Source organism: Cavia porcellus, unplaced genomic scaffold, assembly GCF_034190915.1.
Source record: "Cavia porcellus strain 051 isolate PalLab524CR breed Dunkin Hartley unplaced genomic scaffold, mCavPor4.1 scaffold_7, whole genome shotgun sequence".
Taxonomy (NCBI): Eukaryota; Metazoa; Chordata; class Mammalia; order Rodentia; family Caviidae; genus Cavia; species Cavia porcellus.
Window position 1 is genome coordinate 26,397,641 of NW_026947490.1, and position 15,688 is coordinate 26,413,328.

The 15,688-nt window shown below is 33.2% G+C and overlaps 1 pseudogene; it reads left to right on the forward strand.

The window, feature by feature from the left end:
• Positions 1-14,734: 14,734 nt before the first annotated feature.
• LOC100731234 (large ribosomal subunit protein eL39-like) lies at positions 14,735-14,997 on the forward strand (annotated as a pseudogene).
• Positions 14,998-15,688: the final 691 nt, after the last annotated feature.

Below are 15,688 nucleotides of genomic sequence, written 5' to 3' on the forward strand. Positions count from 1 at the left end.
GGAGAAACAAGATCCTTCCAAGACAAAGAGAAACTTGGGAAATTTGCAACTACCAATCCAACTCTATAGAGAATATTCCAGGGCATTCTAGAGAGACAGAAAAGTACTAGGATTCCAGGAACAGTGGCAGAGAGGCCTTAATGCATGGAGCAGAGTACAGGATGAAGAAGACAATGGACAACTAATGGCAAACAAAGAACATAACAAATGAGGCAGAGAAGATTTTATTTGAAACTGATATGATTGATCGTATCAAGTCTGAGAGTAAAGGCAACTGAAGATGACAAGACTCAACGATACACATTCTGGTTTGATAGCTGCCAGTTTTTGAAGTTCTATACTATATACAAAGTTGTGTTTTTATTAATACTGTTATGTACTGACATATTCAATTATACTATGTCTGATGACATAGTCAATTCTATTGGAGATAACAAGAGACAACACAGGAACTATGGTAGAATGATTTGTACAATGGTCTTATATGTTTATTTCATTTCGTGTGTTTATAGAAATATGTTTTGTTTTGTCTTGCTTTGTTTTGTTTCTCCCTCTAATATAGAAAGGATAGAAATACATATTAAGACTCATGCATGTATCAAATCTATAAACCCTTTATGAGAACTGATCATATGACACATGATGAAATGAACAGATGCTCTGAAGAAAAAGAGACACTAAAATACCCAGTGCTGATCCTGGAGTGTCATAATGTGAAACCCAGCAATAGTATTATTCTTTGTTCAGAGTGATGTTAGCCTGCTTGGGTTTATTCAGTCTCAACATAATTGAAGATATGGATAACTGCATGTATGTTTAAGTGTATAGGATTGATAACCATATTTCTAAGTTTTTGTTGAATAGTTAAAACAGAACTGGTTGCAATCTCACTGTTTGAATACCCACTTTAAAAGCTCCACTTTAGTATATTGAATAACTATTTGTAAGAAGACAATTTGTAACCATCAACTAGTGATTTCTTACTGTTTATTTTTTCTTTGAAATTATGTATTATTTCTACCCATTTTCTGTTTTGTTTAATCTTTCTTTAATTTAAATTTTAAAAAAGACACTACAGTATCCAGTGCTAATCATGGAGTGTCATGATGTGAAATCCAGGAATACTATTATTCTTTGTTCAGAATGATTTTAACCTGCTTTAGTTTGTTTAATATAAACATAAATGAAACTATGGATAACTGCATGTATGTTTAAGTGTATAGGATTGACAACCATGTTACTAAGTTTTTGTTGGACAGTTGAAGAGAACTGTTTGCAGTCTTGCTGTTTGAATTCCCACTTTACATGTTCCATTTTTGTATCTTGAACAACTATTTGTAAAATGACAATATGTAAACATCAAGTTGTGATTTCTTACTGTTCATTTTTTTCTCTGAACATATGTATTATTTCTACCTATTTTCTGTTTTGTTTAGTCTTTCTTTAAATAAAATTTTTAAACAAGAATATATAAAAATTTTGAATAATAAAATATCACTTAAGAAAGTTGAAGTTGTAAATAAAAACATAATAAAGAAAAACTCAGGTCCTGATGGATTCACCCCTGAATTCTACAAGAAATTTAGAGATTTAATGACAACACTCCTCAAATTCTTCAATGCAATTGAAAGAGAAGCAGTTCTGCCTAACTCATTCTTTAAATATTATATTAACACCAAAACCAGAGAAAGATTCAACCAAAAAAGGAGAACTACAGGCCAGTTTCCCTAATGAACACAGATGCAAAGTCCTCAATAAAATAGTAGCAAACAAAATGCAACAAATCAAGAAGATTGTACACCATGACCAAGTAGGTTTGCAGGGATAGTTCTTAGGAGTGTAGGAATAGTTAAAAATATGCACATCAAAAAATGTAATACAATATATCAACAGAGTCAATGACACAAATCACACGATCATCTCCATAGATGCAAAAAAGCTTCAGATACAACATTCATTCATGATAAAAATCCTACAGAAAATCAGAATAGATTTCCTTTAACTCAATTTGATAAAAATGATATATGATAAACAAACTTCTAACATCATACTATGTGAACAAAAACTGAAAACTTTTCCTCTAAAATGAGGAACAAAATGATGTTCAGTGTCACCACTGCTCTTAAATAAAGTTCTGGAAACATTAGCCTGAGCAATTAGACAAAAGAGAAATAACAGGAATAAGGATAAAAATGGAAGGAGTTAAACTATCATTGTTTGCAGATAACATGATACTTTATATAGGATACCCCAAATAACTCCACTAAAAGACTTCTAGAAATAATAACAAAGTTAAGTAGTGTGGTTGGATACAAAGTAAATACTCAAAAATAAATAGCATTCCTGTGCACAAACAAGAAACCGAGTGAGACAGAAATCAGGGAAACCACACCCTTCAGAATGACATCCATAAATATGAAATACTTAGAAGTCAATCTAACAAAGGAAATAATACATCTATACATTAAAAATTACAGAACTCTGAAAATATATTGAAGAAGGTATTAGAAAATGGAAAGTTATCCTTTGCTTATAGATAGGAAGAACCAACATGTGAAAATGAACATACTCCCAAGACTTATACAGATTTCATATAATCCTGATAAAAATACCAATTAGCATATCTCAAAGATCTGGATTAAACATTCCTAAATTCATTTGGAAATAGGAGAGACTTAGATTTGCAAAGGCAATTCTGTGCAACAAACATAAGGCAGAAGGCGCTAAAATTTCTGACCTGAAATTCTTCTACAAAACTACTGTGATAAAATCAGCATGATATTTGCAAAAAACAGACCTGTGGACAAATGGAACAGGTTAGAAGATGTTGACACAACTGCACACACACACTCAATCACCTTACCTTTGACAAATAGGCCAAACAATTTGACCGGAAGAAAGGTAGTCTCTTTTTAAAATGGTGCAGAATAAACTGGTTTTAAATATGTTGAAAACTAAAACAAGACACATGTGAATCACCAAGGATTAAAATAAAGTCAAAATGGAACAAAGATCTAAATAATAAAACAGAAACACTAAATATACTGGAGGAGAAAGTAAGTAGAAAAGTTGAAGATGTTGGGTAAGCAGAGAATTAATGAACAACAATTAAATTGCATGGGAAGTGCTTCAAAGAATCAACAGCTGGGAATCTATCTTATTTAAAAGGTTTCTTTGCATCAAAAAATCACTAATAGTGTGAAAACAAAACCCATAATGTGAGAAAAATATTTTAGCCAACTATGCCTCAGACAATGGACTTCTATGTAGAATATATAAAGAACTGAAAAAAAAATCAGACCTCCAATTTCAAAGATCTAATCCAAAAGGAGACTTCTGAGATGAACACATACTTCTCAGATGAAGAAATACAAATGGCAAATAAATATATGAAAAAATGTTCAGTGTCATTGGCCATTTGAGAAATGCATATTAAGACCATGCTGAGATTTCATTTCACCCAAGAAAGAATGTCTATCTTCAAGAAATCAAGCAATAACAAACATGGGCACAGCTGTGATGAAAAAGGAAGCCTTCTCCACTGTTGATGGGAATGTGGACTGGTGCAATCATTGTGGGAAGTAGTTTGGAGATTCCTTATAAAAGTAGGATTAGAGCTCCCATTTGATCCAGCTATTCCTCTTCTCGGTGTTTTTCCAGAAAATTTAGAACATCATACAACAGTGATTCATGTGCACCCGTGTTATAGCAGCACAGCTGGTGATAGCTAAGTCATAGAAATGGCCCAAATGCTCATAAACTGAGGAATAGATTTTTAAACTGTCATATTTTAAAGCAATGGATTTATACTCCGCTATAAAGATGTATAAACTTGAGCCGCAGATTTAGCTCAGCAGCACAAGTGTTAGCCTGGTAAATGCGAGGTCATGAGTTTGATTCTTGGTACAAAAAAAAAAAAAAAAAAAAAAAAAAAAAAAAAAAAAAAAGAAGAAGAAGAAGAAGAAGTATAAGCTCGAGGCTTTTATTGGTAAGTAGATGCAACTAGAGACTGTGTTCATAAGTGAAATAAAGCAAAGTCATGTATATAAACATTATACTGTCTCCATAGTGTAAGAAACTGAAAAAGTAAGTCAGACTGAAAATCTACATACTGAAATCTAGATACTGAAAAAAGGAAGCTGTTCGAAGGAAATAATGACTGTGATGGGTGAAAGGAGAAAAAAAGAAAGGAAAAAGAAAAATATATAAATATACAAAAGATAGCTAAGATAGTTATTGATTTCTGTTACTTTATTGAATGAATTGTGCCTCTATTGTTTGATCTGTTGTGCTTGCCTATATTTTGTAATCTGAGCAACTACTTTGAAGATAGCCTTTGTTACTTTCCTAGTATTTGTAATGCCACTATTAATTTTCTAATATCCTGTGTGCCATTTGTAATTTCCTATTACTTTGTTTTGAAACCCTGCATCATTTTTTTGTTTTTTCTCTTTAAATTAAGTAACAAATATTCAATCTGTGTCATTTACATTGTTTTCTTCTGATCTGCTTTGTTTTGTTTTGTTTTACCCTCCTTAAAATAAAAAATCCATTTACATATGAAAAGAGAATAATCTGTCCAACATATTTATAAAACAGAACTAAAACAACCCTAAGACTGAAGCAACAGAGGAAGATAATATCCAAAGATGCAAGTTTAACATTATAACCTGAAAAAATATATATAATCACTCCATTAGGTACATCATATATGATAAAACAAAACATGTATGTGAAAGAATTTTGTATCTTTAAAATGATTTGCTATTCTGATCAAAACTATTATTTCTGCTTAAATATTCAAAGATGTATTTGACTTTGAAAAAAATGATGTAAGCAAAGATACATGTTATCTATATGTCTCTCCTCATGATTTTAGAGGGATCTTACTGTCCATTACAAAAATAAAGTTTAAAGTAATTGTAAGAAAGCACCACCCTTACCGTATACTAAGTTTTATGAAGGAAAACTACAAAGTCATTGGATTTTTCAGAAATCTTTTAGATTATTAGGAGCAATGTCAATATGATAATCATTTGGCTATCTCTTTTATCATACAACTATTTTCGAATTACCATTGAAGAGTGACAGCATTTGTGGAGAGGAACAACTGGGAAAAGAAAAAAATGAAGTGCAGAATATGTTAACTGTGTGCACCTCACTTTCCTCCAAACCTGCCCCCAGTACTATAAAACATTAACATGCAGTAAAAAAATATAATAATATGAAAAAGAATGACAAAATTTAAGTAGCATAAAATGAGACCAGCTGCAGAATTAAAGTATGATAAAAAAATATGTGAAGCCTCCAATTTAGAAAGGATGACATAAAAGAGAATAATTATGCCTCAGAATTGTAAATAAAACATGCTCATTAATTTGAGTTAGTCATAGTGTCTATAGCCCCACCACCATGAAGGACCCGGACCTAGTCTAAGGTAGTCATAAATATAGAGACAGATGATGCATAAGTAGGCCAATAGAAGACAAAGTTGCAAAACAGTAAATAATACATAATTATGACACTATCAAGAGATTAGAATATTGAGAAATAGAATGATATTTAATGTAAAGTATTTTAATCATATATTTATGGATTGAGCCATTGGAAATTAAGAGAATAACATAAAATCGAACAATACCACAGATGTAATATTTTACATAAAATCAAATGAATTTTCAAATAATAATATATTAAAAGGCCAATGTACATCCACGAAAGTGTGGTATGACTTAAAACAAAACTCAATATAGAGCAATGACAGGTTTTGAGAGCTACAACGGTATTAATACTAATAGTATTAAAAGAAAGAAAACAATAAATCATAAAGAAAAAAGAAATAGTGTCAATGAAAATGAGAGAAAATTTTGTAGAAACCGTAACAAAGAAAGAGACATTGGAAAGGTAAATCTGAAAAAAGAAAAGTCCTTGGAAGCACAGAGTGGGAAATGGGGATGATGAAGACATCCTCATATCTCTGTCTCTCTCTCTCAGTGTGTTGGATCCTCACTCAGGGCAGTAAGTCTCCTGGAAAGACTGCACATGAGCACCAGTGGCTCTATTAGGGCTGGAGTCACAAGATGCCTCCTGCCAGTTTTAGGGCATACATTGTCCCAAGTGAAGTAAGTAAACTTTATGATCTAGAAAGTTTATGATCAGAAAGTAAACTTTATGATCTAGAAAGTTGTTGAAAATTAGTGCCACACAGTGGATGGAAATTTCCACATCCCTGGCTTAAGCCTGACCATGGAGCATGACCCCCCACTGAATACACTGGAGATGCTTTTCCACTTGAGATGAGTGTGTCTCCCACACTCACAGTGTGTTTTAATTACATCTGTGTTCCATAAACCCAAGCACCATGTAGCTCAGCACAGGGATCCATCACAATGCTAATGCACTTAATTTTCTGTGGAACCAATTTCTCATTTCAAAATTGCTTGGCATAATATGGAAACTTCAAATTCTCAAAAAACAATGCCATTATATATTTGCCAGGTTAATTATAGAATATTGCCAGTTACTTTGAGCACCAAAAAATATATGCTTGTAAAAGTAATGATTTTTTCCAAACCCCTTGGTCCAAACACAATATAGATATTGAAATTGCTGCAAAATATGCTATTATATATTTTCCAAAGAAATTGACAGAATATGGTCAATAAGTCTGAACACCCAAATATATGTGCTTCTAAAATTAAGATACTTAGGTCTATTTCTTAGGATCAAGGATTCCTGAATACTTCACGTATGATAAATTTTTCTTTTAAACACTATATATCTTTTTATGAAATTCATTTCATATAATTTTATTTTTAGTTAATATTATTTTATACATATTCATGGAGTACAGTATTACAATTCAATACACATATGCAAAATGCTTTGATCAAATAAGCATAATCAGTACAATCCACCTCATACATTTCCCATTGCCTTCTACTGGGACATTTAGAAACCTCCCAAACCTGTATCTGGTAATATAATTTTAACTCTATTCCACCATATTTTTCCTCCTGGGTTAAAGAAACACAGAATTGATTCTTTCTCTCCTATAGCATCACTGTGTCCATGAACCTTTCACACTCTCTCCTTCCAGCATTCCAAACTCCCGGTAATCAGTGTTGTAGTCTCCACTTGCACGAGATCAACTGTTGAAAAATAAATATAAGTTGCAACATATAGTGTTTAGTTTTTTTCTTTGACAAATCTCATTTATATAATATTCTTTTAAGAACATTCGTTTCTTGTATTTTTAGAGATTTTTCAAGTAGTTTGAAAGTTTGAACATTTAAGCATTCTCATCAAGTTTAAATATTCAAGCTTAATAATATATTTTTATACTTGAGTGAGATCAGTTTTGAAGATGCATATGATTTATTTTTTCCTGTTGTATTGCCATATTTTATGAATATGCCAGGTTTTTTTCCACTCTTCAGTTGATAGTGCTGAGTAATTCCACTCATTTAATATGGCCTGGAAATTCTCAACAAATAATCATCCATATATATTAAAGAACAGCGACCTTCATTTTTTCCTCACAAAAGCGAGTAACTTATGGCTTTAAGGTATGTATACCTTTTGTTTTACTTTTACAACAAGTTAAGAAAACATTTGTACAACCAAAATGCTGCCCAAGTTTTTCTAACACACTTAGAAGTATGAAGCAAGGTACAGTTTAAGATTTGGCAGTTTGTTCAATGTAATATATGTTTAACGTAAAGTAGTTTATTACTAGTAGTTGAATTTTGTTAGGTAGTTCACTGTCCACTACAGTTCATGTTCTGGTAAATCATATTATTAAATTTTGTCTATACTCTCATTTTATTATATTTGTATTCATATTAAATACTATGTGGCATACTTAAATAGGACATTTCCATGATATCTTATTTAAGGTTATATATTTAAAGATTATGGTTCATATATACGTAATACGTTGTGTGTATGTTAAAAAGAAATAGAAATTAGCTGGTGCTTTAATCTAAATTGTATCTTTCATGATAAGTCAGGGTAACCCTCAGCAAAACTGTGTAGAGAGTTCAACACAATGTATTAGCACACAAAAGGTTGTAACCTCACAACTTCGCTCAATTTTCAATTATACCCTCTCCCACTGAGTAACTTATCCCACTCCCACAAATGGTCTGTCAACCCTGCTGCCCTCATGCTGCCTACAACAGTTATAAGAATATTATCAATGAAGTTTGATCTCCTCACTTTCATTTCTCTTCTTTTTTCTCTTTTCTTTAGCTGTTCTACTCTCTTCCTTTTAATGTTCCTTTTTTCTCCATCCAAAATAACCAAGTCTTTCTATGAGTTGTAGTAATATTTCATATTCTTTACTGGCCATTGAAAAGTGTACAAATATTAAAACACATCTTACTCTGTAACTGCTATATGGCTGTGTCTTTTATGTTTATGTAATGGATAGGAATTCTCTTCAACAACACAGTGACCAGGTCTGATTCTTGAGAGTGCAGTGTATGAAATTGAGTGTGAAACAAAAGATGCAATGAGGAACCCAGAAGTTTGGCAAAGCCAGGAGCGTGGACTGTCTAAGGAAACCTGCAAGAAGGGAGAAAAGCCAGCCCAAGAGAGAAGCTATGGGACCTACAACCACCAGAAGTGCTGTAGGGGTGGAGTCATTCAAGCCTTTTGAAGTTCACAACCGGATTGCTTTAGATGTGGAGCATGTGCAAGCAGGCAGTCGTGAGTTCGATCCCTGGTACGGATAAAAAGGAAAAAGACCAAAAAGAAAGAAAGAGAAAGAAAGAAAGAAAGAGAGAAAGAGAGAAAGAGAGAAATGAGATGTGGAGCATGGAAACCCAGGACTTCATGTTTGCTCTGTTGGATTTTGGAGTTCTTTTGGTGCCATTCATTTGTATTCCCCTGTTGGTATCCTTTGAAATGGTAATGTTTATCATGTATCATTGAATGTTGGAAGTGTTTAACTTTGTTTTCATTTGTACAGGAGATTACAGCTAAGAATTTGCCTTAGATCTTGGAGATTTGGGACTTGGTCTTTTCCGCAATGCTGAAACTGTTAGGACTTTGGCAACTCTTGGAGATAGACTAAATGTCTTTTGCATAAATGATGTCTTTGGGGGTCCAAGGCAATTGTAAACGTGGCTGAATCTAGCATTTGTGAGTGGTTTGTTGTCTAGTGCTTGGATTGGTACAATGAGTGCTGCACCTGCCAATGAAGGAAAGGTAGTGTGCTTTACTTTTTTGCCCTTTTCACTATTGTCACTTGTAGCCACCATATACTGCCCCTTAGATACACCACTCTGCCTTGCAGCCAGCTGAGTCTGGATTGAAATCTCCAAGAGTTGTAAGCTAAACCATTCTTTTCCTAATTGTAAAGGTCTAGTATTTAGTCCCAACAATGAGAAAAAAAGTCATCAAGACAATACAAATACGAAGTCAACAGCACATCACTGGGAAACAGACTAAAGTGATGGCCATATTAGAACATAAACTTCACACTCCAGTAGATCCTGAAACCTGACTAAAAAATCAATAGAAATGAAACCAAAAAATGCCTCCAAAAGTGCTTATCTTCCTCAAATCTGATCTGATAAGCATTGAAGGAGAAACAGTGAAAAGTGACAGAAATACATGTAAGAATGAAAGAAAAATACAGATCATCACACGATCAGAAACATCAAAAATGATGTAACTAAACTCATGAAGGACTGAATTGGTAAAATAATCTTAGACTGAAAGAAGACAAATGCAAGTCTGAAAATTAAGTCCATATGCTGCAAGAAATGATCATGTCAGCAAAGAACTGGAGTTCCTATAAATGTATCAAAGAGAAAGTCAGGATTTAAAAAAAAAAACTTTGGAAACTCTAGGCAGCAGACATGACCTATGTGAGTCATAACTAGAAGACAGTGTCGATACAAGCGATTATGCACTCTGAGACCTGAAAACCAATAAGAGACCCTGGACACTGGATCCAATCAGTGTTACATAACTCAAATAAAAGTAATGAAGGATGTAAAGAGCTAAAAAGTTTTTAAAAGGTAGTTCAAATGTATAAATTTCTACTTATTCATAGCAGAAAATTAGCTAAGAAGGATAGTATTCAGTTTACAAGTAACCAAAGCATGAAATTCTGAAGACTGATGAATCAGTCTCTGCCATGCAAATCAGGAAGAAACACAATAAGAAGAAAAAGAACCACACCTTGCTGTGAAAGCAGCTCTGCCATGTGGATCAGTAAGAGACTCAGCAAAAAAACAGAACCACACATTTTCGTGAAGTCAGCTCTGCCATACAGACTGGTAAGAAACTCAACAAAAAGACAAACCACGTCATCTCATGAGCTGGCTGATGTGTTGGCTGGGAAACCATAACAGCATTAGCCTCTCCCCCACCCATGATAAGCAACTGGCTGATTCAACAACTGTGGTGAAAGGAATAGCTTGATGCTTGTATTGTTTGGTTGACCTTGCAGACTTGGGGTCTACTTGGAGGATGGCAGTGTGCCCTATGGCAGCTGTGAAGGATTGCCTACCGTCTTGATTTTGAAAATCAATGTTTTGTTCTCTTTTATTGTTTTGTTTTATTCCTAGTAACCTGAGCAACTACTTTGAAAATGGCAATGTACAGTATCAAAACGTTTCCAATCATCTTGTCCTGAAAACCTGTATGAATAGATGGTTTTTTGTTTTGGTTTTTGGAGGTTTTCGGGGGGAGGGGTTTGGGCTTTGTGTGTATGTGTGTGTGTGATTTTTCTTATGCTGCTTTTTAGGTTTGTTTGCTTCTTGATTTGTCTGTTTCTTTCTTTTTTCTCTTCAAAATAAAATTTAAAAAATAAAACTAATTTGATTAAATGGGTGGGAGAGAAAGGGACAAAAGTGTGATGGGTGCAGATAAAAATGATCCAGATATGTTATATACATGTACAAATCTGCCAAAATTAAATCCATTGGTCTGTATAACCAATATGACTAATATGCAAATATTTAAGAGATGATTTGATAAATGGATTTCTAAAAGGAAATAGCCACTTACCACAGATTGTTCTAGGAACAAATCTATTTTGAGAGATCAGAGATATTAGGGCTATAACAGCAATTACTTTGAGTTGAAAGACTTGGTATTTTTTGTTTCAGAAAATCAGCCATGAAGTGAGTGTAAAAAAATTCTGATGATCACAGATTGGAGTAGAATCACTGTATGATACATCACAAGTAAAATTCCAGAAATCTAACACCAGAACAGAAATGTAAATATCTTTTTAAAAACCCAAATAATTTATAAAGGAATAAAGAATTATAACAGATGTCTCAGCACAATGTTTAAAGGACTCAAGATCTTGCAGGGACAGTATTCAAGCTCTAAAAGAAAGCACATACCAAACTAGCTATAATATCCTGAAAAATTATCTTTCAAAACAAAAAGTTGATGGAGAAATATGAACTTCTTCATGAAAAAGCACACCTTAATAAATTTATGGCCACAGACACTACAACAATAGTCAAGGAAATCCTGAACAGATATGATGAGGCCAATATTGCAAATAAACCTAAATGATCAAACACATCAAGTACAGTTATCAGTTAAACAAGAAAATGAAGAAAACCACAGAAAAATAATTCAATGACAGGGATTAGTTAGCAATTACTCTCAATGTAACTAACACCCAATAAAAAGATACACACTTCAAATTGGGGAAAAAACAAAACTTGACTTTATGCTGCATTCAAAAGGCACAACTAAATCACAAAAAGTCCTAAAATAAAAATCAATGATTGTTAAATGACATGTCATGCTATAGGGTCCAGGAAACAAAAAGGAATAGCAATTCTATCTTTAGACAAAGTGAACCACTAGCTAGACTAAAATCAAAATGGATCCATTATTAAAACAGAAACACCATACCTGCTGGATGATAGAACAGGTAGAACTTTGGAAGGCATAGGTGTAGGCAGAGACTTTATGAACAAAACTCCACTCACACAGTAACTATCACAAAGAATCAACAACTAGGATCTCATCTTATCAAATGGCTTTTGCACAGCCAGAAATGTGGTTATTATGAATTGATATATACTGTAAATTTTAAAAATTTTGGGTAATTGGAAATATACTTCATGCTTAAAATTAAATATGTTCTTATATACATATAGTAAATTTATCCAGAACAGCACAATATCCATTACAAATAATTCTGTAAATTTTTTACTATTTGCTGTTTTTAAGAGTAAAAATAAGAAGCAATTTTACCTGTTATACCAAGCTTAGTGTATTTCCCACTACCCAGCATAATAATTCCAGTGTATCTCATGTGAATGTCATTAGTTTGATATTTATATCATTGTTGTACTTCTTAATAATCCAAAATCTGAATTCTTAAAACTTATAATATATGTCAATTCCTAATAATCACATTTCAAAAGCAACTGGCTTTGTTTCACTTTGTTTCACTCAATCATTGTAATAAGGAGTTTCCTTTGTTGCAGGACAAAACATGCTTTGTCACATTGGTCCTTGAATTTTTGACAAGGGGCTCAAACATGTGCTTTATTAAAATACTGTCTTTTAATACATGTTCCTCTGGTAACTGTTTACCCACATGTGGGAGGATGAATCTAGACTCATATTTATCACCCTTATGAATCTCAAAAATGGATCAAAGATCTAAAAATTAAAACATAAACAATATGCTCAAAATTAAAATAGATATAACCATTGAAGACAGGGTATAGGCAAAGAATTTTTAAACAGAACCCCAATTTCAAAAAAAAAACATAAAAAGCAACAAATATGATCATTTCCAATTAACTATTTTACACAGCAAAGGAAGTAAACAACAGTGTAAAGAACCTAAATAATGGGACAAACTGCCCACTACTTCTAAACAGAGAAATAATATCTACAGTCTACAAGGAACTAAAATTAAGACCATCAAATTAAAGACCACCTAAAAAATGAACAACTGAAATGAAGAGATACGTCTCAAAAGAAGAAATAAAATGGCCTATAAGTACATAGAATTGTACAGCATCTTTGGCCACAGAAAGATGGAAAAAGAAACAAAACAGATTTAGTTTTACTTCACAAAGAATGACTGTCACCATGAACTTAAAAAAGAATGAATGCTGACAAGGTGTTGGGGGAAAGAAATCCTTCACTGTTCATAAGAACATGAAGTATTACAACCACTATGGGAAACAGCATGGAAATTCTTACAAAACTGAAAAAAGAAATTCACTTACAATCATATATAGCTCTTCTGGGAATTTTCCAGAAAGTTAATGATTTCAAATCACAGTGATACATATATACCCAATTTTATAGCAGCAAAACTGATAAGAGCATAATTTTGTAAACAGTCTATATTCTCATCAACAGATCAATGGATAAAGAAAATGCAGTGTATCTCCACAATGAAATCTTAGTCATAAAGAAAATGAATTTGAGTCGTTTTTAGGACAATGGATACAACTTGAGCTCTTAATGCTCAGTGCAATAAACTAAGCACAAAGATTAAACATCACCTGGTTTCTTACATGACCTACTCAATAATTTGTAATATATAAATAATTTAAAGAACAAAACACCAAAAGAAGAATTATGGGAAACATGGAGATAATTTTGGTGGAGATGTAAAAGACATCTATAAATGGAGTAAACGAGATGATGGAGAGGACATAGGAAGGCAACAGTGATCAGGAGGCAATATTTATGTGTACAAGTTCCCCAAGATGATTGTAATAACTATGTATCAGACATGTAACATTAAAATATGTAATAACTTCTTTAAAGTAACCAACTTGAACTTGAAAAACAATGAAGGACTCACCTTCTTACAAGCTCCTGACAGGGATTCTGATCCTGTCACATAACTTTCCATATCTTTTTTGAAATTTAAGTGGAGTATCCCTGACCACACAACTCTTCCAATCTGCATGCTAATAAAAGCATCACGTGAGTGTGCCAATGTCTGCTGTGAGTCTGGACAGTAGTCAGACCCTCTTGGATTCTGGCTTCATTTGTGACCTCTGACTGTGTGTACAATTGAGCACAGTGAAATGAAATCTGGGGAACTAGTTTCTAGTCAAACCTTCCAGAGGTAAGGCTAAAAGTCTTTTCTCAAGTGAAAGTTTCATGTGTTTATACAATAGGTCCTGCAGTAACTAGGATCTTGCTGATTCCTGAGATGATATCTATAGGCATATTTCCTCTTGCCCAGGTTTAAAGTACTTGGCTTATCTTCAATGGCACTAATCTCTTCAGCTAGCACAATTCCTCTTTCCCCAACTTCATACATAATTTATTTTGGGCCAAACTTTAAGTTTTTAAAATTTTTTTGTTCCACTTTTTGCTTCCAATTTTCATTATGAATCTGTCCAAAAGCAGCCATCAAAGCCAAGCCACAGTCACAACGTTGGCCTGATTTGAAACTTTCTGTACAAGATCAATCAGTCTGTAGTTCTTAAACCCAGCCACCTGCTCTATCAGGATATTGGAGAAAGGGAGATAATATTTTTGCAATAATATAATTCATATAATCTATGGCCCAGTTCCTTTAAAAGTTAATTTTTTATTGATTGATTGATTTGCTTGCTTGATTGATTGATTGATTGAAAACATGTGTGTGAAAAACACAAACATGCACATTTATGGCATCCTTATAAAGAAAAGCTCGATAAAACTAATCTGTACTCTTCTGCTCTGGTCCGCCATTGATTGCGTGCTCTAACCTTCAAGTCAAACCATGTCTTCTCACAAGACTTTCTGGATCAAATGATTTTTGGCCAAGAAGCAAAAGCAAAATCGTCCCATTCCTCATTGTATTCAGATGAAGACTGGTAATAAAATCAGGTACAATTCCAAGAGGAGACACTGGAGGAGGACCAGGCTGGGACTATAAGGAATTGCACGTGAGCTTCAGCAAATTTACCCATTGGAGGTCTCAAGATATCTTTCACTAGTGATTACAATGTGATAAGCACTAATGGATCAACAATAAACATTGGAGGGGCTGGGGGTTTAGCTCAGCGGCATAAGCACCTGCCTTGCAAGCAGGTGGTCGTGAGTTCGATCCCCGGTACCGATAAAAATGAAAAAGACAATAAATAAATAAATAAATATTGGAAACCTTAAAAAAAAAACTAATCTGCAAATCAACAAGAAAAATGCACATAAAAACCTAATGGTATTGTGAGAGAATAGTTACTGGTAAATAGAGAGATTTTAACTTGAGAAAATGGGTAATGCAAGTCAAAATCAACACATAAAATACAAACTTCATTTTGCTACAAGATTTTCTATTATCATATTTTACAAACTTTTTGTGAGATGCATATGAGCACAGACATAAGAAACATAGTGTTCAAGTGAACCCACACAGGTTCCTTTGTCTTGTTATCATCCACTCAGTTATTATAAACTCAGTCATCATCCACAGAATTCCAATAATGCTGCTTCTTAAAATTTGAAACTGGAGCATACACATGATATTCAAAGTATCACAGCTTTCATTTATTTTGATCTTTTCAGAAACAAGCTTTAAAATTAGCATTATTAAAAATGTATGTGACACATCATCTCTCTACTGTAAAAAATAAAAACTGACAGAATAATGGGATCCAAAACATATAATAGATATTGTAAAACTGAAAGGGAAGGAAAGTGCTGTAAATATGTATAGTGTGTAGATAGATAACCA